A 24,441-nucleotide genomic window follows, 5' to 3' on the forward strand; every position below is an offset into this window, starting at 1 on the left:
TTATTCCAAGTATCCTATATTTACCAAATTCTATTTACACAGATACAAAAAAGTAAATATCTGTGCTTTGCAGATATGTACTTAGAAGAATAAAATGCCCCCATATAATAACATCTGTCTACTATTCAAACCAATAAAATTAATTTTTTTATTTTATCCTTTTTTTGTATGACAACTTTTTAACCTTTCAAAACTTTCGTAATTAGCCATAACTATTATCCTCCTTAATATTCAAATTATTACAAATTTCCCAGTAGAGTTCCTTTAAGCCAACTTCTTTGTTTTTATTACTGCCCTTTTCTTGGAAGTCCTAGATTTTTTTTTTTTTTTTTTTTTTAGTGAAGAATATTAGAAAACAAAATCTGAGGCTAGGAGTGAATATAAATGTTGATGATGAGTAAAAGTGCTATGACTACTACTCATCCATGTTTAGAGTCAGAGCTAAAAAGATATTTTCTTTTAGAACCATTCATTTGCTTTTTTTATTTCCCCAATTTAACATAGTATGTTGATGTTCTCTTTACTTTGGTAAGGGTTATGATTTTCATCACTACTAAATCTTTCTATTACAGAAACAAATAGTTTAAATTAATTTGCTTTTAAAAGAAAACTTTATATCAGTACTGTAAATCACTACCATGACCATTTACCATATGTAAAAATAATCTTAGAAATAAAAGAGTCCAACGGTGCACCCTGCAACACACACATAAATGCACACACTCAATCAAAAATACAATGTCAACAATAGTGGTTTGAGGAGCTTTGAGAGCCTGCTTCCCAATGAAACAACCATAATTGCTTAAAATTATTTAAAAACAACATTTAAAATCTCTGGAAATTGTCACACTATCATGCAATAAATAAACATTTATTTAAGAAAATCTACTAAATTTTGGTAAGACCAGTTTGTGGCACTTGAGCTACAATATGTTCACTCTGCTCCCCGCCAGTTCTGCATGATGAAAGTCCCACTCTATGTGTATGTGGCCAGGAAGATGAGGCTTCCTATCCTATAACACCCGTCTAGGGCTACAGTACCTGCTTGGGAGGGGCAAGCCACAGGCATTTCTCATTGATCACAGCTTTATGTTGCCCAGGCTAAGTTCTAGGTAAGTGTGTCTGAGAGATAAGGCCAGCCCCGCTGAAAGAGTAGAGGCCTGACCAGCTGAGAGTAATGAGGTCCTGATCATCTTCACCCCAGCTTGCTTATAAGAAGAGGATTCCAGCAGGAGAGAAAATCTGAGAAGAACAGAGGCTATTGTCCATACCCAGCACCCTGACAGTAAAGTAGAATATCTCTCTGAGACAAGCAGACCACAGTCCCTGCCTCAGCTCCAAGCCAGTGGCTTCAAGATTTTTCTTGGTGGATGGGAGGAGGCAGACCACAAGAAAATAAAAGTCTGGTACTTTTCTCAAATGAACAACATAATATGGAACAGAGCATAGGGAAGGTTGAGCCTTGAAAGTAATGGAGCTTTTGGTATTAAGCCAATATAAGTAGATTTGTAGCCCTATGAGAGCAATAAGATAAACCATGGTCCAGACAGTTAACTAGAGAGAATCATGGAAAGAAACAGCTAAGAAAAGACCTTTGAGGATAGAACTAACCTCAAAGATTGGTTTCAAAAAGTATCCTGCACAAGATCCTAATTTTAATTGGATAAGAAGCAACTTATGCCTTTGTCATTGTCAAAAACTATAGAACAATTAACCGGTAATTTTTGTAATTAAGGTTACATGTACCACCAACAGAAGCAGAAAACTCTAAATGAAAGGAGACTGTCAAAGGAAGTCCTGCTAAAACCACTTTCATGCAAAGGCAATAACACATGCCCAATTCTGTGTCCTCTGTGGAATGATATCAGAGTCTTTACATTGTGGAAGAAATATACTTTAATAAAATAGCCTAGCCAGGTCATTAAGAAAATAAACAAGCATACAACAACAGAAAGCCCAGGAAATGAAGATTAGTATCTAAAGTTGCTAAATTAAATCTACGGCCATGCCACCCTGAACAAGTCTAATCCCCTCTGATCTCAGAAGCTAAGCAGGATCAGGCCTGGTTAGTACTTGGATGGGAGACCACCTAGGAAGACCAGGTGCTGTAGGCGTAAGCTGACAAGGTCTTTGCAATCTGTGAGGTCAACCAAGGGTTGCCTCGCTTAAAATAAATAAATAAAATATAATAAAGTTGCTAAATTATCCAATACGTCCAGTTTTCAAAAAATAATTATGAGACACGCAAACAGAAAAGTGTGACCATACATTTTTAAAAAGACAGGCAACAGATACTGCCTTTAGTACAGAAAGGGGCTTAGACTGGTTACTTGACAAAAACTTAAAAGCAGTAAACTTGAAGATAGATTAATACAGTGTGTAATATGAAGAAAAAAATGACAGAGCCTCAGAGAAATTTAAGTGCAGCAAGATATTTGTAAGGACATTAGCAAAACTAGAGGAGAATGATGCAGAAAATGTTCAAAATATTTTTTTAAAAATAGTAGACAACAATCTAAGTTTGATGAAATGTATAAATCTACACATCCAGAAAGCTCATGGAACTCTAGGTAAATTAAATGCAAAGAGATATACATCCCAACACATAATAATAAAAATACTAAAACAAAAATACAAGCAAGAAGGAAAAAAGCAAAGAAAAGAAAAGTAAGAAAAAAAATAATGCCATGCATAAGAGACGCCAAATAAGATTAAGTTCTTATTTCTCACTAGAAACAATAGAGGCTAGGAAGTAGTTAATGATATATTCAGCATGCTCACAACTAAGAATCTTATATCCAGAAAAACAATCCTTAACATAAAGGCAAAATAAAACCATTCTCAGGCTGAAAGCACAATTTTGCTAAGAAGGGCAGACCCCAGAAAGTGACTTGAACCCATATAAAAACCTGCAATTTGATCACACATTTGCCTATGCCCAGAAATTTGATAACTTAGTTGAATGGACCAATTCCATATAAGACATAACCTGTCAAAACTCACAAAGAAAGAAATAGATCATCTGAATAGGCCTATGTCTATGTAAAAATTTTAATCAATAATTCATAACTTTCCAAGACAGAAAGCAGAAGGCTTAGATGAGTTAACAGTAGATTCTACAACACATTTAAGAAAGAAATTATACCAATAATTTTCTGCAATCTCTTTCAGAAGATAGAAGGAGAGTGAATACTTCCTAACTCATTCTATGAGACCAGATTTACCCTAGTACCAAAATCAGCATGGACATTACAAAAATTGAAAACTATAGACCAATATTTCTAAACATAGATGCAAAAATCAACAAAATATTAACATATCGAAACCTACAATGTTCAAAACTATTATACAACATGACCAAGTGGCACTTATTCCAGGTATACAGGGCTGGTTCAACATTCAAAATCAATTAATGTAATCTATTACATCAATAGGCTAAAAAAAAAATCACATAATTAATAAAAAGCGTTTGACAAAATCCAACACCCATTCATGATGAAAACTCAGTAAACTAAAAGTAGAAACTTCCTCAAATTGATAAAGAATATCTACAAACAGTCTACAGCTATCATCATACTTAATACTAAGAAATAAAAAGCTATCCTTCCCAGGCTAGGTACAAGAAAAGGATGTCTCACTGCACCACTTCTAACTCTGTTCAACATCATACTGGCTGGTCTAACTAATGCAAGAAGACAAGGAGGAAATAAAAGATATGCAAATTGGGAAGAGAATAAAACTGTCTTTGTTCACAAACGGCAAGATCATCTATATATAAAATCTGATAAATCTGAAAGAAAGGAAAGAAGAAAGTAAGGAAGGAAGGAAGGAAAGAAGGAAGAAAGGAAGGGAGGGAGGGAGAGAGGGAGGAAGGAAGAAAGGAAAGAAGGGAAGAAGGAAGGAAGGAAGGAAGGGAAGGAAGGAAGGAAGGAAGGAAGGAAGGAAGGAAGGAAGGGAGGAAGGAAGGAAGGAAGGAAGGAAAAAAATACTGTTCTGGTGAGTGATATTAAGTATATGGGAGGTGGGAAGCTATGCGTGTTTAGGGGCAAGCTGTGTATATAGAAAATTTCTGTACCCTTCTCTCAATATAGCTATAAATCTAAACTTCTCTAAAAAATAATCTTTAAAAATATACCATAAAAGTTAATTATGTAATTGTAAAAGACATTATAAATAAATATTTCTACTTTCTTTTCTTTTTAAATTTATATTTTCGAATTTATTTTTCAATTATAGTTCACATATACCTTATAAAATGATTACCCCAATATATCTAGTACCCATCTGACACCACATATAGTTATTCTAATACCTTATTTTTTTCTTAATTTATAACTATAAGCATCAATATTTAAAAAAATAAAGATCTCAAATTAATAACTTTCCACATTAAGGTGCTGGGAAAAAGAAGAGCAAACAAAATCTATAAGAAGCAGATTAATTAAATTAACATGAAAGTTAATGAAATAGCTAAAGGAAAACAATAATATAAATCAAGAAAACCAAATGTTTGTTCTTTTAAAAGATCAATAAAATTGACAAACCTTCAACTAGACTAACTGACCAAAAAATTCAAAAAGAAAACTGAAATTAATAAAATCAAAATTGAAAAAGAGACATCACTAAAAACTCTACAGAAGTAAATTTAGTTTCCTTTTTACAAAAGAAAAAAAGATAAAAGAACAATATAAACAACTGTACACTAACAAATTATATGTCCTTGATGAAATAAAGTCTTAGAAAGATACAAAGAACAAAAACCGACGTGAAGAAGAGTTAGAAAATATAAATAGATCTATATTAGATTTCTCTAGAGAAGTCCAGGAATGAAGCCTAAGAAACAACTGTTGGATTTAGTGATTTAGTGATCTCACCTATAACTACACTAGATTTATCCAAGAAAAGCAAAATTTATTGACATATGAAAATTAATTAGTATAATTTACCATGTTAATAGAAAAAAGGATAAAGTATAATCTAAACAGACACAGAAAAATTATTTGACAAAATTAAACACATCTTCATGATAAAAACACTCAACAAACTATGATTAGAAGCAAATTCTCTCAAGATAATAAAGGATATATCTATATCTATATAATCCACAGCTAACACCCTACTTCATAGTGAAGACAAAATATTTTCCTTAAGTTCAGGAACAAATTAAATAAATAAATAGCATCTGGATTTTAAAGAAAGAAGTAAAGCCATCTCTACTTTCAGTGACATGATTTTTTATAGAGAAAGTCCTAAGAAAATTCTAAAAACTATTAGAACTAATAAACAAGCACGGGAAGGTTGCAGGATATAAGATCAATATACAAAAAGCAATTGAATTTTTATACACTTGCAATGTACAATCCAAAAATAAAATTTAGAAAAGAATTTTGTTTACAATAAGATTAAAACACTTAAGAATGAATTTAACAAAATAATTGAAAAACATACGATTAGTTCTGAAAACTACAAAACACTGAAAAAAATTTTAAAAATATATTATATACATGAAAAGGCATCCCATGTTCATGGATGAAAAGACTATATTGTAAGGATGGCAATACTTCCATAATTGATCTTCAAATTGAATATAATCTCTATCGAAACTCCAAATGGCTTCTTTACAGAAATTGAAAAGCCAATTCTAAAATTCATATAAAAATTCAAGGAACACACAATAGCCGAAATAATCTTCAAAAAATAAATAAAATAAAAGTTAGAGTGCTCACCTTTCCCAATTTCAAAACTTACTTCGAACTACAATAATCAAGACAGTTCAGTACCGGCATAAAGTTAGACATAACCTTATGAGATAGAATTGAAAACCCAGAAAAAAACCCTCACATTTATGGTGAATTAATTTTCAACAAAGTGTCAAAACAATTAAATTGAGGTGATGTTGTTGGGCAACTGAATAACTACATGGAAAACAACAAAGTTGGGTCCCAACATTATACAATACATTGAAAGTAACTAAAAATAGATCAAAGTTCTATACCTAAGAGATAAAATTATAAAACTATTAAAATAAACGGAGGACTAAAACTTGGTGACCTTGGATTAAGCAATAGTTTCTTAGATATGGCACTTAAAGCACGAACAACAAATGGAAAAATAGATGCTAGACTTCATCATAATTGAATGTAACCAAAAATGTGAAGATAATGCATACCCAATAAGCCCATGAAAAGATGATCAACATCATTTGCCACCAGGGAAATGCAAATCTAAATCATCATGAAATATCACTACACCACTTCTTTTATAACCAAAAAGAGTTAATAAAAAGTGCTGTCAGGGTGTGGAAAAGTCAGACCCTTCATACATTGCTGGTGGAAATATGAAGTGGTACAGCTACTTTGGAAAACGGTCTAGCAGTTCCACAAAAGAATAAACACAGAATTGCCATAGGACCCAGAAATTCCACTTATAGATATTTATCCAGACCTGAAAAACATATGTCCACACAAAAACTTGTATATGAGTGTTCACAGAAGAATTATTCATAAAATCCAAAAAGTGAAAACAATACAAGCAACCATATGATCAATAGATAAATAAAATGTTGTATACAAATTCAGTATAATATTTAAAAATTAAAGAAGTTAAAATAAATGAGATGTCATATACTACGACATCGTTGAACCTTGAAAACCTCATGATAAATAAAAGAAGTCAGTCACAAAAGACCATAAATTGCATAATTCTATTTATATAAAATGTCCAGAATGGCAAATCTATTGATACAAGAAGTAGAATACCAAGTAATTTCCTAAAGCTGGGAAGTTTGGTAGAGAATGGAAAGTGACTATTAACAGTACTAGGTTTATTCTGGGATTGATAAAAATGTTCTAAAGTTAATTGTGCTGATGGTTGCACAACTCTGTAAATACTAAAAAATCACAGTAGTGTACATTTTAAATGTATGAATTATATGACATGAATTATATATCAATAAAGCTGTTTTCAAAAAACACTTAGGGAGTGTAATTGTTGTAAGGTTGTAATTTTATGAAAACATAGCAGAGGGGTCCCCACCTCAGCCTGGATGTCCAGGGGTTTAGTGAAGACTTTCTCAGGGCAACAACTCTTGAATTTTAAAGGCGTCATCTGGCCAGTCACCGTGTGTGTGTGTGTGTGTGTGTGTGTGTGTGTGTGTGTGTGTGTGTTGCATGCACATGCATGTAGGGTAACAGAGAGATCATAAGGTGAAGTAGTCCATAGAAAAACTGCATATATTTCAGATGTAACATGAAACTAGACGAAGCTTAAAAAGTAAGCAAAGGGCTTTTTTATGCCAATTTAAGGTGTTCAAACTTAATTCTATGCCAATTATAAGACTACTTATCGATGGAATTTTGTTAAAAGACATAACATGATGAGATTTACATCTTACTTCTGATTTGTGGTAGATAGATCATTTGAGAAAAAAAGAAGTCGAATGGAGAGGATAAGAGTGATGGCAGTGCGACCACTTAAGACTTTGTTGCAATTACGTAAGCAAGAAATAAATATGACATCGACCAAAGATGATGAGGTGAAGAACAGTAGAGGAGGGAGCAGATTCAAGAAATATTGAAAAGATTAACAATGGGTGTTATGATAGGTCTGGTTGGCTTCTGAAAGTGCTTATAAGAAGAGGGTGAGAAGAAAGAGGAATTAAAGATCAGGCCTAAATTTCCAGCATAATAATCCAATGGTATTTGTACCAACATGTGAGCTAGAGATTATAGGAGAAAGCTGAGTTTAGAAAAAGCTGCAAAAATTTTGCTCTTAGAGATCAGATATGTGTTGTTGTTTTTTTTTTCACCTAATAGCTCCAACATATAGCACAGCACAAATCAAATAGCTGGCTGGACAAATTGCAATAATGCTAGAGTCTCAAATGGAGTGTCCAGAAGCTGAAGCTTCTCCTGAGCCAATTTTCCAAAAGCCAGGAAGGAAATAACCAGTGTCTGGGGCAAATGCAGAAAGTAGTAGCCAAGCATTCTACTGGCTTCTAAGCCTGTCTGGCATTCTCTAAAATGAGGTGCTTGCCAAAGTTCATGGTGACAGAATTATAGTGGAGAGGATGCTATTGGAGTGGAAAAAGAGGAATGCTTTGCAGAATTTTGATTTAGAGCCTCAGCTGTAAATGCCAGTTGTTCCACTAACTTCATTTTGCTAATGCAAGAACAGCTTTTGCAGTAATAACATATTTCAGTGTAAATGTCTTTTTAATAATCCTTAATTTGAGTCCTAATTCCCTTGATAGCCACTTTGAGGAGTCAACTGCATTCTAAAAGTAACACCGCATGAGCACATTTGAGAAAAGACTAACCATATGCACGCACGCACACACACACAATGTTACATGTATTTTAACACATTATCATATTTCTTAAATGTCATCAAAGGAAGACCCTGAACCCTTTAATAAGCAATCACTCAAAATTTTATAGGCATCAGCAATTAACAGCCCTTAACTTATCATCAGTCAGAGGCTGAGCAGAATGGAGATGAAAGACAAAGATGCTGTGATAAAAAGAACAATAATAGGGAAAGACAAAAGACATGAATGGAGAAAAAAGTGCAACTCATAACGTAACCACAAAAGCCAGGACAAGCTTGCAGCAATGGGACAGATGAATATATTTTATCATGGGATCTGATATACTGTAGTAACACTTTTTCTTAATCCAGTGGGGAGAGCCAACAAGCTAAGTCAGGATCAATGAGTTGACATAGATGGGTCCAGAGCAACAAAGCTGCCAAGAAAACATAAATGCCAACAAAGAAATATGTGTGTGCCCTCACCTCCCCCCGCCCCGCCCCGAGCCCTTGGTGGAACAAATTTATTTTTGTGTTGTAGAAAATTACTCACAGCAGCACCCCCACATTCCTTCTCCATTCCCAACTGTCTTCCATTCTTCTCACCTGCAGTGATTCTTAACTCTTGTTCTGAGAACAGCTTCATGAGACCAGCCTTGAAATTTGGGCCAGAAGCTTGGAGAGGCTTAGTCATCATGAAAGAAACATCGGAAATGTCATGTTTCTACAACACACTTTTTCTAGCCTGTCATGTGAGAAAAATTAATTAATGAAGGGTAAACAGAGTATCAGTATTTATTATTCCTCCATCTCTTACCTTCTAGATCAGGTCAACTCTCCTTGCTATGAAGGCTTGTTGTTTGCTTATCATTCAGCATTCCTCCTTTATTGCATTTATCAAAGTGTTCTTGAATAATTAATTTTGTAATCTGTTTTCATGACTGTAAGCTCCATGAGAATAGGAGCTATGTTTGTTCACTGATCTCTTCCTTGAATCTCATGAACACTCAGTAAATATGTGTTTAGGAGAAGGAAAATTGAGATGGCAGAAGGGGTGGGTGGGGAGAGGAAGTAAAGGGAAACAGGAAAGTAAAGAACAAATGTCACGATCTGGCTATTCAGCTAAACATTTCTCAGACATTTTGGTTCTAAACAAGCATTTGGCCACGTGACCCCATTAGAGTTGTATTCATACATAAGGGAAATTACCATTTATGTTCTAGGTCCCACTTGCCCCTGTATATGCCTACTATGTCCTGTCATTGCTGTTGTATTACAGTGGTCAGCAAAGGGAAGATTAGGTCCACATTCTATGGAATTTGAGTCTCAAGGCCCAATAATGTAAGCATTTGAACAGAAAGAAAATAAAAGCACAGAAGAGTTATCTGAAAGAAAAAAAAAAGTAAGTTTCATTTTATTCGACCACAGTTCTCTGCCCCTTGGATAATTCTGTCATTTATGCACCAATCCAAAAGTAGCCCCATTCACAGGAAGAGGTCTCAAACATCATGAAACATTGTCTACAAATAGAAAAATCATAAAAATAATTGTTTCTTGTTTCCAGTGATACCACAAGTGCAAAACACACATGCACACGCACACACAAACACACGAAATCTCATGCTGGCCTCCTAAAGGCCTCCTTTCTTTCTTTCAAATTTTCCAAGTGATACAAGTTTCACAGCACTGTACAATAGACTTTCTGCAGTAATAATGTTCTCTGTGCTATCTCCAATATGGTAGCCACTCACTACATCTGGCTACTGAGTACTTAGAAATGTGGCTGATGTAACTAAAAAATTAAAATTTTAGTTTTTTTTTAATCATTTACATTTAAATTTTAGAAGCCATGTATGGTTAGTGGTTACTGTGTTGGACAGCTCATAATAACACCAAAACAATTTGGCTAATGAGAAAGGCTGACTTTGGCTTCATGTCTTTTGACTTTCTGATTCTAACAACAGTCTGAGTAGGCACTTCTAACAATATCTGACTATATATTAGTTGATAAGCCAGTTCCTGTAGACATATTAAACTATATAAATAAATATTAATCATGCCTTTCCACAAACTGGATTGAATTATCCATCTCTGGAGTCACCTCTTTGATTTACACAATAAAGAAGGGAGGCGTTTTCTCTGAATGCACAGTAGGATATGGAGTTCTGCATTTTAGAATGCTCATGTCTTATGTGAAAGAAAACATAGAACTATATAGCCTGATGGGTTGAAGTGGTACCAAAGGTAGAAGACAGTCTTGGGAAGAAAAGACCAGTAGAAACTCGGGAGGTTCAAACTGAGAGAAGGAAGATTGTTAATTCACATTCTGAATCTTGTAAAACCAAGAGTTGGGAGTGTAGTGGGTGGTCCTTCTCACAAGGGCTCAGCAAAGAGGTTACCAAACTATCTACTAGTAAAAGTCAGTCTGAAAGCCACCACTAGCATTGTAGGCTATCAACCCTTGTCCTGGATCATGAAATGTGTACAAATAAATTTCCACCAGATAACTGCTCCTGAGTGCAAATAAACTTTAAATATTATTAGAAGATTTTAGCTATTGATGTTTCCTCCCTCTCTCTTACTTACTCCCTCTCTCTGCCCTCCATCATCTCTTACTTACTTAATGGATAATTATTTATTGATGATCTACCACATTCCAAGCTGTGTATGGAGCATTAGAGATATACTACTATGCTAGTCCTAGACTTTACCCTTAAAAAAGCTATGTTACGTTGGGGAAACAAACAAGTAAATAATATTAAGTTGCCTTGTAAAACTCATTCAAAAACTAATTTCAAAAATCTTGAGCTTTTGCTAAATGACAACTGGAATAAACACATGTTATTGGTACACAATTCTCTACCTAGATACAACTACCATCAGCCCACGGTCCTTTATGCACACACACACACACACACACACACACACACACACACACACACAATAGCTTTTTTAAACTCCAATGAAAAAATGTTTATAAAAATGATACAGTACGCTTGTTTTTCCTTCTTTTGTTTTATATTTATATAAAATACTCACATAATGATTTTTGCCTGTCTTTACTTTTCCAAATTTTCCAAGGTAACACCACTCACAATTTCTAGAATTTTTTTTTAATTCATTTTGGTTTTGCCTTAGATTTGCGTTACTAAGGATACTGTGTATTGGTCAGTGGCATGAGATGGGAACCTGGCAGAGATCTTGGTGCTGCCAACCAGGTTGGCAAGCTCTGCAACCACACATATTTGACAAAAGCTCTAGTTTGGACACTGGTATTGGATCATTGACATTAATTTGGAGTAGGGTGATGTGGTTCTGACACACTTCTATTCCAGAGGAATCCCTTGATTTTATAATTGAGTTGAGTTTAAAATGTGAAACAGATTGGCTTCGCTGGCAAACTCAGAGCACAGGTGTGTCTATCTCTTCATAAAATAATGATGCCCTTTGTATACAAAGCCCCAGGACCCCAGATGGATCCCTTATCTCTCTTCACATAGGTTCATCACCTAAATCACAGATGGAAACCACTTAACTCATTCTTTACTCCTCATACTCCTCCTCTCTTAAACTCACTTAGTGATCCATGGTAATTGCTAGATTGTTTTTCAAGAACATGCTTTTTTACAATATCTCTTGGCTTACCAATGGGATATAAAAGGTTTTCATTTTTTTTCTTTTTTATTAATCTGATGACTGATTTGAATGAATAGCTCCCTTTGTTCTAGTGAAAGTTCTACTAACTTACTAGAGTTTCAGTTTAATGAAAGCTCTGTCTTTGGTTCAACTTACCTTGATTCTGACCACCACATTATCCTTTTATAATATACTCCCTCCAATATACCATTTCAGTTCTCACCGAAAGCGTTTTATTTTCCCAGATTTTTCTATATCGAATTAAACAGAGTACAAATTTGCCTTCTATTTATGACTCAAAGCACTCATAACCCAATCCTTGCTATTTACATCCACTCATAAAGAATATGACAAGAAGCTCTTGTTTCAAAGAACACACTACAAATAAAGTTAGATGTATAAATCATTTTAATACATGATGATGCATATAGTAATTTAAGTATGACAATAAAGCTGGGCTGTAGACCTGAGGAAGAAAAGCAATTCAGTTTGGAGGGTCAAAAAATCTTCAGAGAGGAGAACTTTCCTTTGTAGGACTTGATAGGAATCAATCATATACAAAAGCAAGAGGAGATTACTTGAGATATAAAGAATATGAAATCACGTGTTCACAACTATAAGTAGCTATAGGAAATTAAATATTTATTGAGTACCTATTATATGGTAGGCCTTTACACTGAGTTTGTGTGCATTGTTTCATTTATTCCCACTGAAACCAAAGATAATTTTTTTATTTTTTTTATTTTTATTTTTTTAATTTTACAAATGAGGGAATCAAAGCTTGGAGGGTGTCAATAATTTACCTAAAGCCATGCAGTCAGGAGTAGGGTCAAAAATTGAAACCATGCCCAAAGTCTGTCTAATCTTTCCACTATATTTTGCAAGATTTTCTCAGCTGATCCTGCTCCATGGGAAAATGAATTGGCCAAATTGGTAGGCAAATAACATCCTTTGCTCTCTTCCTCAGTTGCCACCCCCACACACTTCTATTCTTGTCATCAGATAGTAGAATAAGCACAATTTCTTTTATGGAGTAACTACTCCAAATCTCCACGGTAAATTCTGGGGACCTAGGATGCCCTGACCCCTTTCTTGTGGGATGTCATCTCCTACAAAATCTCTGTTTCCCTTGACCATTATCCTTAACTTTTAAGTAAACTGCTTGCAAAGTTAGGCTAAGAATAAAGTTAAAATTATTCTGCCTTATTTTTTTCAGGCTCTAGGTTCTGGAAGTCAGTCCAAAGTCAAGAAAGCCACCAGCGCTTTTCCTGGTCATTAGGTTTATCAACTCTCTGCATATAGTATACGCTCCATTAAAGGAGCTGTGTGATATCTGCCAGAGAAACAAAACAACAGTCACGATGATAGTAGAGGCAGCTCTGAAGTAATAGAATCAATTCTCTAGGGGGGAAAAAAATCTTAAAAGTTAAGTCACTTTCTTATTTGGTTATCTCTACTCATTATTCACACCAAAGGGCACACAGCAAAGGACACACGAGACAGTCCTTTACTGAAGAGCATGGATTCTAATTTTATACAGGATGCCAATTTTCTGATGTCCATGGAGTTGCTCTTGGAACTTGCTCTTCTTGGGAATTAGATTGATGTCTCTTGGCCATGGCTGGTTAGCTCTGATGATTAGGGCACTATGATAATAAGGCCAGGATCATGGGATTGATGTCAGTGATGTCCAGTCAACCATGCCTTGCTCCTTTCCATTCATTCAAGAGTCATTTATTGAATGTTTACTAGGTGCCAGAATATGTGCAAGGCAATAAACAAAATAAAAAGAGGTCTGTTCTTACTCTGAAGAAACTCACAGTTTAATGGAAAGACAACAGTGACAGTAAAGTAACACAGACAGAATAAATCATCAGTGGACAAATGATCAAAGCTCTCTGATGGCAGCACAAAGAAGCAATCCCAGAGCCTTTGTAGTTGTCGAAAAATGGTAGCATCCTTGAAAGATGAAACGATGGGCCTTACCAGCCTTCCAGGTCATGCGCGCCTGCATAGAGATGTTTGTTGCTAAGTATGACATAGCCTGCCAATGAGAGATGTATGAACAGCATCCTGGAAGAGCTGTGGTTAATTTTAATTTCACAACCTCTTGTGATTAGAGCCATGAAACAACCCAAGAATTCCAACAAAATCAGCACCATATGAGTAAGCCAGCATCTGGAGTGAAAAGTCCCTAGGTAGATGGCTCCCTAGGCCAGCAGCTCCCCCTCTCAAAGACCTACCAGGGTTAGCGAGGTTAGCAAAGGTCAGAGCAGGTTCCCAACCTCATCCATAGGGACACCATAGCCATAGAAAACTGTGTACTACCACCCATAACCACAGAGGAAGACAGCCAGTATCTATCTGACCAATGTCCATAAGGTGAGAAAGTATGACTGGATCAATGCAAATAGATCACTAAGAAAAAAAAAATTGTATATCATATAAGTATTAGACACACAAAACAATACAGTAATATAGTATTACTCTTACCACAATGCTCTGGCCAAATTATCCCAATAAATTTCTGATATTTGAAATAAAGGTGTTCTTCACATTTATCAAAAAAGTGCACTTAGTCATGTAGCATAAAAGTGACTTCCATAGCCTGAGTGCTGTAATCATTACCTAAAACAAATAATATAGTCAGCACTTTATAAAAAACGCAAACTCCTCATCCTTTCTTTGGTCCTCAGAGCAATATCATTAATTATAAGAAATTCTTCTGATAATTGTGTGACAATGGTAATTTCCTAGGTATTACTCTACAATTTGGCATCGAGGATCTGTTATTGTTCAAAAGTAAAGACAGAAATATTGCTAGTGAATAGGGTGGCCCAAGAGTAAGGAATCAATACCCCTGTCCTTAGCAGTTAGACAATATTCTCTAGAATGAGAGGATGGAAGGATCTTGGGATCTGGGTCCAGATATCTTTAGACCTGCCATTAACTCTACCACTTACCAACTGTGTAACCTAGTGCAAGTTCACTGAAGTTCTCCTTGCCTCAGTTCTTAATCTGTAAAATAGAAATGATAATTCTGCCACCACACGTTGCTTGTGAGGTTTAAATAGCAAATTGGATGTAAAGTATTTCAGATGACACATAGTAGAAATCATAATATGCCAGAGACTTTCTCTCATTTTGTTTGCACCTAAAAAGAGGTGTACCACCTCCCTAGATATGTAAAGATTTGAAGTCCTCCGTGATAGATCTGCTAGAAATCCAAAGTGGTCATTTGAACTGTCACTTTATTCTGATATTCGGAAGATCTCTTTAGAATGGCCCCAATAGGTGATCGGGATAGCATTAGGGGGTTACATTACTTTGTTCTTGCTAACCCCTGGTTCTCCAAAACATAAGAATGTCACGCTAAGAGACACAGTATGTGAAACAGGCAGCACACATTCAGGATGAAGATTAAACAGAGCCTGAGTGTAGCCAGAGCTGTCTTTACAAACTTTGCAGATGAACTGTTGCCATTTAGCAAGCCTGAGTGCCATAATCATTACCTGAAGCAAATAATATAGTCAGCACTTTATAAAAAATGCAAACTCCTCATCCTTCCTTTGGTTCTCAGAGCAATATCATTAATTATAATAAAGTCTTCTGATATTTGTGTGACTGTGGTAATTTCTTAGGTATTCCTCTAACGTTTGACATTAATCATTGTCCACTTAGCATAAATTAAGGCCAAGACTCCATGGCTGAATTTCACCACTTATTATACCTCATTCAGAGAAGCTAATTCCCTCCTTAAATATGTATTAAATTGTTTTCGAAGAGGTATTTTATAGCAGTGGATGTTTTGGGGGCTTCAGTTCTAGCATTCCCAAGGCATAAGACTCCTGCAGGGAATTTTAGCCAACCTGTCTTTCGGCGTTACAAAAAGGATAAATTACCTGGAGAGCCTGGAACTTTCTGAATTTAGTGTCTTCAAATATTTTTGTACGATGTTTAATTAACCCATCCCCCCCTTTGTCTTATCACCTTCCTCTTATTCACAACTCATTTAATGAACCTGACAAAGGTAATTCTCATTACTTGAAAATTTGCAAAAGTACTGGAGCAGTGATTGTTTTTCTTCAGTGGACTTGGATTCTCAGACTAGAAACACCTCAGGCAGGAGCATTGGAGTAGTAATCTCCCCACATAGTAAAGTCACATAACATTAGGACACCAGGAAGAACTTCCTGAGGAAATTCATTTAATCCCTTCTTTTCTTCCACTTCTCCCATAGATTCAAACATTTCAAGTTGTCCTTGGAAAAATGCCTGACAACTCTCCAGAGAAACACGGCCATGTAAAGGAAACTCTTCAATTATCAAGTCTGCACTTAAAGTTGTATCATATGATTTCTATGATACAATAATTCATCAGTAAGCATTATGACATTCCAGAACTAAATATGGCACTGTTGACACTTAGCAAGTGTGGGTATGGCCCAACGAGGAGCATGCAGACTGTTGAGCAAGGAGACTTGCGCTCCTGCAATGGAATATAAAAATGACAATTCCCACAGCTCGGTTGCCTGGGATTAAAAATAGTTTCTCCATGTGATCAGAGGTGGAAGAAATTATGGATCTGGGGAAATAAGTGAGGGTTCATAAAGAAGACAAAATCTGAGCTGTGGCCTGAAGAATTCCTGTTGAGGCAGGGCATTTGGTTGGGGTGGATATGATAATCATACCAGAAGGAGAACTGGTAAGTAGTTGAGAAGAGTGGCTCATGAAATGCTTCATGGACCAGTGAGAAGGTCATCTCGTCCTGGAATAAGGTCTAAATAAAGAGTATCCCTTTGGATGCATTGGCTGAAACCAAACTGAGAACACTCATGCTCTTTAAAACCAAGGACCTTAAGCACAAAACAAATATTACAATTTGAAAGAATGGAGTGGGAACTTCCCATTATTAAATAAAGAAAATATTTTAATAACTGCTATATAGAAATATCTCACAACTAGAAAGCACAAAGAACACTGATATTTAAGAAGAGAAAACAAAAAGGTCATTAGACTTTTAAGACCCTGAAACCCAATCTTTTCATTTTATTGGTGAGGTTGGGCCTTACGCCCTTCAGTGACATATTAAGGTCACGTCGTCTGTTAGTAGCTGAGAACTATTTTCTAACTCTCAGTCAAGGTCTCTATATTTTTTCTCACCTCATCTCCCTCGATTCACTCCAACTTGCTCTTCTCTTCCTTAAGGAGGAAAGCCTTCCTAAAGATCATTTAGCAAGGCTACCTCTTCACCTAAAGTCCTCTTCTACTTCAGATTAAGATCTTACCATATTCTAAGGTCTCGCTCTAATGTCACCTGTTTAAAAAGGCTTTGCTGATTCTGAGAACCTACCACCTCTAGCCCTGATGGCTCTGGTTCTAGCCAAGTCTTGTTCCTCGTCACTTGAGAACTTGTCTCATCTTTGAGATTATAAATCTCTCTAGAATGAGAACATTGTGTTGGTCATCTTGGTATTGCCTTTTGGCTTACCATGTCTTTACATAATAGGCTCCCTAAATACTTAATAAATTTTTTTGAACTATTTAGTGAATGAATTTATATCAACCAACAGCTATTAAATATGAGGAGCCTGAGCCACAAGTAAAATGGCAAAATGTACAACATAGCTAAGCACAAAATGCATTTCAGAGCATTTCTTAGGATAGCTAGCCCAAAATAGTATAATAGTGATAATAATGATAGCAATAATAATAGTAATAATAATAACCATTGCCTGCAATGTGCTAGACATGCGTGATTTAGAACATTACAAATTTATGGGCACTCTGCCTAAAAAGAAGCTACCAGTTGAGACAAGGTATTCTCCCCTCTGATCTCACTCTGTGAAATGCTGGCAGGTCTGATGGATTTGCTAAGCTAAGCTGGCTTTGGTGGGAACTGAAACAATTTGTCAAATTCTAAGGGGTTGTGAGCATGAATGTATATGGAAGAGAAAGTTTAATGTTGCCTGGAATGTGAACCCAGAACTTTTCGCCAAGGCCAGATAAACCAGAAAAGAAATAGCCCAAGGACATGGAAGTGGACAACACAAACTCCTGTGCAGTTGGCTCTGGTTAAAGGTTGACAGCAGGGAAAATTGACATCCTTGATTTATAGGCAGTGAGAGTGCCAGGTTTCCCGAAAAGTGGGCCCCAGTCTCAAATTAAAGCAACTATTTATAGGGATGAAAGGGGAATTGAATCCCCAAACCACCATTCTAGCCCTTGGCCTCTCTACTGGAGCTTCAAGGCTTTGGGGAAAATATATGCTGACTCAACAAGTACAGTCAATCAGAGAATTTCATGTAGTAACAACCTGAAATGCCTACTGGTATATGTGGTTCCAGGGGTCTCTGTCTTCAAGGAGACTGCCATCTGAAACAGGGGCTGAGATCATGAACAAAAGAATAAAATCTAAACAAATGTGAAAATACACTTAGAGGAAAGGGAAATTAGAATTGATCCATGTGATCTTGAGAAGGGTTTGAGGGTAGAAATGTACTGAGCACAATGGGAAGGATGCAAGAGTCTTGGAACTGCCACAATCTGACCATTATTTGCCCACCATGGGTAACTAGGAAACGTGGTCTATTCCTAGAATGGCCCCTAACTCTCTACTACTCAGCATCATGCCATTAATCTATCAAAATCTCTGCCTAATCTTCCTTAGGTTTTTACCATGGTTAGAAATACCAGGATGGTTTATTAACATGCCTCTGTTCAACCGTCAGCAAAAATAATAATGATAGATAATATTTATCAGCTATTTACTCTTTCATGCACATTGTTCTAAACTTTTCACATATATTAATTTATTTAATCCTCATAAAAATGCCAAGAAGTAGAAAATGCTACTAGCCCAGTTTTACTGATGGAAAAACTGAGACACAGAGAGGTTAGATAACCTTACTGAGGCCACATACTTGGTAGGTGAGGGAACTGGATCCTTACCCATCTATTCCAGAGTCGACACTCTTAAACTGTACAGCATACAGAGCCAGGACTTCCAGTGGCTTCCATAGGCCCTGAGGAAGATATGTTCATGACAGGCTCTCTTGGGCACCTAGAGACTGGTCAGCTTATTCACAGAAGTCTAATCTAAAACAATAATCAACTCTTCAATCTTTAAAAAAAACAGGCAAGACTTTTTTTCTCCCTGACTGTGTGGTGTGTGATCTGCCTGCCATTTGGGAAGGCAGGGTAGCCCACTGCTTCTGTCCTTTTGCATAGTCTGGGATGGGGAGTAGGGAGAAGAGGTACTGTAAACTTGTAAGCATAGAAAGTTGTTATCTCATTGAACTGTCATAAAGTGACAGATGTATATGCTGATTCTGTAGCCTGTGGATGTTTTCTTGTGTTCTGAGAGTCTCTCCTGCAATTCCCAGGATGTGGAGTGCACATTCTACATCTCCAGCTACTGCTTCCTCCTGAGCCCAGGTATATTCATGAGTACATTCTACGCACACTTTTTTGCAGTCTAAACTCCTTCAGGGTCCCCTGGGGAAGGGTTTTAAATAAGCTTAGACTGACTCTCAATCTGTGGGGTCTACAGTCTGGTTCTGACTGTAGCAGCTGCAGTTTTCCTTTATCCAAAGTGGCTCACTAGTCTTCTTTTCTTTCACTCTAGATTTTCTAATTGTGAGTCATATATTAGTCCACCATGTCTCGTAACCACTGAGGACATTCTGGAGCCTTCTCAAGAAGGCTTCTGGATATGGGCTGGCAGGAGGTTTCATAGCACTCCAATGTCTCTCTCAAAAATTTTCCTCACCAAACCATCCAAATATTTGGTTCCTCTCAGATGTCTCTGTGGGTGAAAGGAATTCAAGAGTCATAACACCTTTTCAGAGAAATGCTACTTTATACATACTGCACAGTATGTTGGCATCTCACTTAGAAATTTCTATTGCGTCTTAGTGTTTGAGTCGAAAGTTTTAATTCAACATATTTGTTGAACGTTTATTATGTGTCAGGCACTATTATAAGTGTCTAGACATATTGGCTAAATTAAGTTTCAAAATAACTATATAAAGCGAGTAATACTAATATCCATACTTTAAAAAGAGACAGAGACCCAGATTTCAAACATAGTTCAGTACAATGTATGCACTCTTAACCAAAGGACCTGGACTTTATAAGTTGCCTACATTTGTTATCTGCACCATTCTACTCTGAAGCCCGTTCCAAACTGACTTTCTTCCTTCCCAATCTCATTAAAACTTTTTTGAAAACCATCAAACACTTCCTTGTTGTGATACCTTCACATCTGATAGAGTTGAGCACTTCTCTCTTTTTGTTACACTTCTTTTTCTGTAGGATTCCATGATCACATACTCTTCTGGTTTGCTTCCCCCTCACTGGTTGCCTTTTCTCCAACTGGCCTTTCCTTGTGAAATGACCTAAACCTCAGTCATGGATTCACTTCCCTTCTTTGCATTTTCTCCCTAGGAGCTTAGTGTGATGTCTTTAGATACCGTGCCTATGCTGATGACTCCCGTATCTAAATTTCCGGTCCCTTCTAAGTACTAGATTTGTACATTTTCACTTAGAGATCTTAACAGATATATTAAACAGAATTTGTCTAATATGGAGCTTTTGATAACCTACCCCTATCCAAATATCTTTTCCCTGACCTCATCCAGTTTTTCTCTTCAAATAAAAAATGGCATCACAGTACATCAATCTAAATATCACACTTATATCATCCATAAATACACTATGCCCTCATTCCCCACCTTTCCTCCATCATCAAATCCCATTTATTTCACTTTCAAAATATATCTTAATCCTCTCGAACTTCATGATCCTCACTCTAGTCTAGGCCACTATCCTCTTTTCTCCAGATTACCTATGTTAGACTTTGAATAATCTTCCTAATCGACTTTTGTGTTATGATATCTCTTCTCATGACAGCCAGGATGATCTCTTAGAACTATAAATCAGATTGCATCACTCTTTGGATTAAAATTTCTCACATACCTTTTCTTGCCTTTGCTGATATGTGACACATTTCTTCAAAGCCTTTTTTTCACAAAACAAACTAAAAAGGTTAACTGGCTGAAAAAACAAACAAACAAAGAAGCAAAAATCCCTCTCAACACTATCCCATTGCACTTAGATTAAATTAAAATTCAAACTTGATTCCAGAGCCTACTCCTTTTTCCTTATCATTTCAATTTTTTTCTTTTCAGGAACAATCCTTCAATTTCACTACTTACCTTTTATTTCTGAACATGCCAAACCCTTTCCTACCTCTGAAAATTTACATTTGCTGTACATTTTCATTGAACCACTCTTCCTCCAGCTTTATACAGTGCTGGTACCTTCTTCAAAGATCAATTCAGATAGCACCTTCTGGAAAAAGTCATTGCTGACTATATTTAAGTGACATTCTCTGTCTCAGCATAATTTTTAAATAAACAAAATATTGTTTATTTATGTTTTTGTTTAATTGTTGGTTTCCTTCATTTGTATGTAAGCTTCAGGAGAATATGGATCTTATCCATCCTTTTCATTGCTATATTCATGTAACCTCTTATACAGTTAACAATAAATAATTTTGATTGACTGGATGGATATAGGAATGAATACATGAATAGAAGGATGAAGAGATGGATTGTGATATGTTGATAGATTAAACATACTATAAAGTAGGCAACATATCAACTCTCTGAAAAACATTTGAAAAATATTAATATTCTACAAAACATTAAATGTAAACGTCAATCCTGTTTTCAACTGACCTTCACTTTTTCAGCTGACTTTCACCTTTTCTACATATAGCTGAGCCCCTTTGGCAGCTGCAACCATAACACTCTTTTTCAAGCTAGAGTTCAGAGTGGAGGCACAGAGAGGGACACTCTGGGTATCTGATGAGCCTGAGAAAGCTCAAGAGAATGGCAGTTGAAGAAAAATGCCTCTTCCATCAGAACAAAAGTCTCCAGTATGCCTTAGGATCATGGACGATCGCAGCACCAGAGGCTCCACTTGAAAGATTTTAATCTCAGAAAAAGGGTTTAATATATAACATGCTGTGGGGATATTTGTTTTGGAACAGATTGAGCTTAAGTCAAACACTCTGCATTTACAAAGCCAACTGATTAATAAACAGCCATGAAATTTTGTTCTTTCTCTACAATAGACTCAAGAAAATGGATGGATTTTATTACTCTACTTATTATTTTTTATCAGCAAAAGTAAAAAAGAAAAAGATGATTTCTCCCATCTCTCCTAGCTGTAAAATGAGAGAGGCAGTATGATTATATATTGCTGGAAAGAGATGCAATTGTAGAGAATTATAAATCATATTCTTTTGTTTGGTTGGCATTTTTTGTTTATTTGTGTCTAATGCAAAGAACAGGAGAATTACCATAATTTGCATTCTATAACCTGCAGTACATGTGACAGGAGAAAAAAAATATCTAATAGCAAAAATGTGTTTTGCCTTTCTGGGCCAAAAGCAAAATAGCACCAGGTTGAAATATTCATCTATTTCCCCTGCCAGAGTTTATTCCTTTTAGTGACAGTCCTCTACTCTTAAAAACAAACAGACAAACAAAAGCTCTTAGGGATTTTTTCACAAAGATATTGGTCAAAATACAATTCTTTGTTTTCTGGTCTAGTCTTGCAGATCATTAATAATTGGAATGATGCACTTCTTTCTGAGGAGGAAAAAGATTACTTCTCTCAGCTTTTATTTGTAAAACAAAACATGAGTGACCAATTGTATTTTGCACAGATTTTGAGAGAGGGAAAATATGACTGGGAAATACATCTGCATCATTATATTTACCCAAGGTAGAAACACTGCGTAAGGGAGAATTCTTCAAGTGAGTTTGCATATGTTCTGCTTTCAGAAACCACAATTCATGGCAATATTCAAGTCTGTAAAGGAATAATGCTTGAGTGTACAAGCAGTTTTTGTGATCATTTTCTCTCTGTTATTTTCTCTGTTTCCATTCAGGGCAAGCCAAGAGGATATATATTTAACTGTTAGTATAATATCTATAAGCTAGACAATTGGAGAGTTGTTGAAATTCTGAGGGTGATAAGATCTGAGAATATGTTCTTGCATATTATAATATGAGTCTGCATATTATAACCATTCAAAATAATTTTGGTTTTGTGTTATATATCCAGTGACACACTCTAGGGTAGATATAAAACAAGTAAACCCACGTGTCTCTTTGTGCGTGATCTATACATTTACATACAAAGATACACTGAGATATATACACATATAAGTGATAAAGATACTTATAATTCATAAATGGTCAAAACGGAATAGATATACTTGATTTTTCCATGACTTTATTTTTAGAGCAGTTATAGATTCACAGAAAAAAATATGGGAAAGATACAGAGATTTCCCATATACTCCTAGTCCCCACACAATCATAGCCTCCTTTCTCATTAATATTTCTCAACAGAGTGGTACATTTATTACCATTAATGAACTCACATTGACATCATAATCACCCAAAGTCCATAGTTTTCATTACAGTTCACTCAGTATTGTACATTCCTTGGATTGGAGAAATGTATACTACTGTGTATCTACTGTTACAGTTTCATACAGATTATTTTCACTGCCCTAAAAATTTTCTATGCTATTCACTCGTCCTCCATCCCAAACTTTGGCAAACATTGATCTTTTTACTATCTCCATAGTTTTTATTTTCCATCATGTCCTATAGTTGAAATCATACAGTATGTATACTTCAAATTGGTTTCATTCACTTAGTGATATGCATTTAAGGTTCCTCCATGTCTTCTCATGGCCGTCTTCTTTATGAGCTAGATGTACCAGTTTATTTTATCTTTCGCCTACTGAAAGATATCTTCGTAGCTTCCAAGTTTTGGCAATTATGAATAAAAGTATCATAAACCTCTAGGTGTAAGTTTGTTGTGGATACAAGTTCTTAAATCATTCAAGTAAATACCAAGGAACACAATTGCTGAGGCATACAGTAAACTGTCAAACTGTCTTCCAAAGTGGCTGTACCATTTTGCATTTCAACCAACAATAATTCAGAATTTCTGTTTCTTCTCATCTTTATTAGTATTTGGTGGTGTTAGTATTCCAGGTTTTGGCAATTTTAATAGGGATATAGTGGTATCTCACTGTAGTTTTAATTTTCATTTTCCTGATGACATTTGATGTAGAGCATCTTTTTATATGTTTATCTGCCACCTGTATATCTTCTTTAGTGAGGTATCTGTTAAAGTCTTTGGCCCATTTTTTTTAATTGAGTTATTTGTTTTCTTATCACTAAGCTTTAAGAGTTCAGATAACAATCTTTTATCAGATGTGTCTTATAAATATGTTCTCTTAGTCTGTGGTTTCTCTTTTTATTCTTAACTATCTTTCATAAAGCAGAATTTTTTAATTTTAACAAAATCCAAATTATTAATTATTTCTTTCATAGATCACACTTTTGGTGTTGTTTCAAAAAAAAATAGCATCACCATATCCAAGAACATTTATAATATCTTTTAG

At 35.6% G+C, this 24,441-nt stretch overlaps 1 pseudogene; it reads left to right on the plus strand.

Annotated features, from left to right (window-relative positions):
* Positions 1–1,995: 1,995 nt before the first annotated feature.
* LOC120610581 (uncharacterized) lies at positions 1,996–2,114 on the plus strand (annotated as a pseudogene).
* The last annotated feature ends 22,327 nt before the right edge of the window (positions 2,115–24,441 follow it).

The sequence above is a fragment of the Pteropus medius genome, unplaced genomic scaffold, assembly GCF_902729225.1.
Source record: "Pteropus medius unplaced genomic scaffold, Ma_sr-lr_union100, whole genome shotgun sequence".
NCBI classification, from domain to species: Eukaryota; Metazoa; Chordata; class Mammalia; order Chiroptera; family Pteropodidae; genus Pteropus; species Pteropus medius.